Source organism: Zea mays, chromosome 3, assembly GCF_902167145.1.
Source record: "Zea mays cultivar B73 chromosome 3, Zm-B73-REFERENCE-NAM-5.0, whole genome shotgun sequence".
In the NCBI taxonomy this organism is placed as follows: domain Eukaryota; kingdom Viridiplantae; phylum Streptophyta; class Magnoliopsida; order Poales; family Poaceae; genus Zea; species Zea mays.
In genome coordinates, this window is record NC_050098.1 from 115,793,275 (window position 1) to 115,797,117 (window position 3,843).

Genomic DNA, 3,843 nt, shown 5'->3' on the forward strand with positions numbered 1-3,843 from the left:
GCATATTTTGGTACCCATCTCTTGATGGGTCCATCAAGGTTAGTCAAAAAAGATCTAGGAACCCGAATGTCCATTGTGCTAGCACTAGGTAAACTCATTACCGTTCTAGCACAAGTTGCACTTTTGGGTTGCCTAGTTACATGAGAATTAATTGACAAGCTAGGAGTGAGATTGTTACCAATGGGACAATCCCTGCATTGATGTCTGTTCTTTCGGCATATGTAGCAAAGGCGATCTTCAAGTCTTGAAGATTTCTTCCTTCCTCGTTTCTTGCTTGCTACATGGTTAGTAAATATTTTCTTTTCTAGCCCTATGCCTTTTTGTTTCAAATGGGTACAAGATTTAATAAAGTGTCCCTTCTTTGAACATTTAAAACAAAGTTTATCATCCTTGTTAATAATCAAGCCATTTTTAATATAGGGACATGATCTAATCAAGTGCCCCTTTTCAAAGCATTCACTACACTTCTTATTTCTATGAACTGTGACTTGATTATTACCTTGGATGTTACCTTTTATGGAGGCATGGTTGAGGCTTTTGGAAGAGGTATTGATTTTCTTCTTTTGCTTCCTCCTCTTGGCAATCCTCAAGTCCTTGACATTTTCTTCAAGGGATTTAGTGCATGCCACGGTTGTTCCCGTCTCAAGCTCCTTCACCATGAGATCATGGTTATCTTGAGAAGGTTGAGCAATGCATTTCCCTTTTAGTTGTGTCAAGCTCCTTATTAGCCTCTCATTTTCTTCTTTGAGCTTTTGATATGAATCATCGTTTGTTCCTGCAAACTCTAGCTCAAAGGAAGATTTGCTTGTCGACGGACAACAAGCATTAGCACATGGTAATGTAGTTTTAATTTGAATACATGTGCATGAGTGAGGTTGTTGGGATTTTAAGTTTTCTATCACAACCTCATGAGCAATATTTAATATGATATGATCATCCATAAGATTTTCATGAGAATAGAGAAGCATATCATATTTATCTTGAAAAGCTAGATTTTCAACTTTTAGCTTTTCTATTTGGTCCTTAAGCAAGGCATTCCTATTTACTAATTGAGCGATTCTAGGTAAAGCGTTATCTTGCTCAATTGAAATAGTTTCATACCTTTGGACCAAATCAACATGAGAGCACTTTAGCTCCTCATGTTCTTTAGTCAACTCGTCAAAGTATAGCATTTTCATGGAGAGAACATCTTCTATCCTTTGACGAGCTTCGCTTTGCTCTCTCGCTCTTTCTAGAAGTTTGAGCATGACCGCCTTATCTTCTTGGCTTAGGCGAGCGTAGAGTTGCATGAAGCTTCTTTCTTCCTCCTCATCCTCATTTGTGCTTCCGCTATGATTTTCATTAGCCACACAACATATGTGGGAATCGAAATGGGAAGACAAACCTTTTGGAGAGGTGGATTCATCGTTTGGTCTCCATCGATCGTTTTCTTCTTCTTCCTTGCAAGGGTTAGTATCACAAATACCAAAGGAAGTAGAAGCACAAAAGGAACCATCATGTTTGGACTCATCAAATTTGATTTTAATTCTAGTCCAAATATCATGCGCATCATGAATAGATTCATTATAATTGGATATGAAGGCACGATAATCTTTATTGCTAAGAGAATTACTTAAGATGTCAAAAGCTAGGTAGTTTAAGCGAAAACATCTTTGATCCTCCTCGGAAATGATTTCTCTAATATAACTAGAGGTGAAGATACTCTTGTCTATAATTTGTTCTAATTGTGGATCTACGGTTCTAAAAGCATTTATCACTCTAGTAGACCATGAATCGTAATTAGAACAATCGAAAAGCAATATCTCAAGAGTTACCTCATTGTTTTCCTCCAGAGGTGTCTTCTTGTTCTTTTGGGATCTTTTACGAGCCATCACTTCAAGTTGTTAGACTCAAGATGAAGTGCCTAGCTCCGATACCAATTGAAAGTCACCTAGAGGGGGGTGGATAGACGAAACCTGAAAATTAAAACTTTATCCCCCAACTAGATCCCTTGATTAGTGGTTAGAACAAGATATATAATTATCGGAGTATAAAAACTAAGTCCTTGCTTGTAAAGAGTATTGCTTTCAACTTATGCGGAATTGATAAATTAATACAACAAATAAGTCTATGAGATTAAAGCAAGAAGGCTTAGGCAAGAAGAGCAATAACACAAGTTCTCTCTTGCAATGTGTTGCTTCACTAAATGAGAGTTTAACTTAAAGCAACACCAAATAGAATTAGCAAAGAGTAGTGCAAGAGAAACTTATAAAAGGAAAGGACAAACAAATCACAAGCAATAAGCACGCGAGACACAGGTGATTTGTTTTACCGAGGTTCGGCCCTCGAAGGCCTAGTCCCCGTTGAGGAGTCCGCTAAGGACGGGTCTTTTTCAACCCTTTCCCTCTCTCCACCGATCACTCAAGATCGGCGAGCTCTTCTTCTTCTCAAGGATCACTTAAGACCCCGCAAGGACCACCACACTCGTTGGTGTCTCTTGCTAGCTTTTACAAGCCTCCAAAACTTTGGAGGAAGTTCAATGGGAGTCAAAACTCCACGCACAAATGAACACAAAGATGTAGCACACACTATCTCTCGATGAATCTCACAAGGCACTAGTGCTAAACTCAAATGAGTAGCTCTTTTTGGTTGCTCTCTCTTTTGTGGCACTTGTGTTGGTTGTAGTGATCTAAATCTTGTGTATAGGATGGATCAATGAATATATGTGGTTGGGAGGGCTTGAGTATGTCAACTAGATAACTTGGAATGTTGCTTGGGCTCCCACACCTTGAAGTGGCCGGTTGGGGTGGTATTTATAGCCACCAACCAAAATCTAGCCGTTGGTGAAGTCTGCTGGCGAAGGGCGCACCGGACAGTCCGGTGCGCCACCAGACAGTGTCCGGTGCGCCGCCACGTCAACCTGTCGTTAGGGCTTGGAGCTGGTCGACCGTTGGAGGCTTTGTCCTCTTGTGGCACCGGACAGTCTGGTGCCCCTCTGACTCGCTGCTCTGACATATGAATTCCATTGTTCACTTTGCAGAGTCGACCGTTGCGCGCAGATAGTCGTTGCTCTGATGGTTCACCGGACACTGTCTGGTGGCACACCGGACTGTCCGGTGCGCCAGACCAAGGCAGCCTTCGGTTCCCTTTTTGCTCCTTTCTTTTGAGACCTAACTTGTTCTTTTGATTGGTTTGTGTTGAACCTTTGTCACCTGTAGAATATATAATCTTGAACAAACTAGTTAGTCCAATTATTTGTGTGGGGCAATTCAACCACCAAAATCAATTAGGGAAAGGTTTGACCCTAATTCCCTTTCAATTGTCCCTGCCAAAGTTAGACTGCGCCGGCCTAACCCAAGATCTACTGGACTGCGGAGGGTCCTTGGGCTTTTTTTGAGATTCGACCTTGCACTGGTGTAGCTCCTCGGACCTGGCATATTTTTTGAACAATTAGTAGAGCTCTTGCAGGTGCTTGGGCGGGTCCTTGATACAATGACTGTACAAAACGTCAGCTCGAAGACCGCTGATGGCATAATGGATTGCTATGTTATCGTCAACTGATGGCAATTGCGCCTTGAGCGTGAGGAATTTTTTGTAGTATTCACGAAGGGTTTCCTTTTCTTGCTGCTTGCAGAGTGATAACTCGGCCAGTGCATCTGTGTCTGGCTGGTATCCTTGGAAATTCAGTAGGAACTTGTTGTGAAGTCCCTTCCACGACTCAATTGAAAGTGGCGGCAACCTGGTATTGAAAGGGAAATGTGCCCTTGGGCCATTTCTAAGTATTTTGGTGATTGAGTGCCAACACAAGTGGTCATGTGTTAATCTATGCTAAATGATGGACAAAGTGAAAATCAACATAAAGGT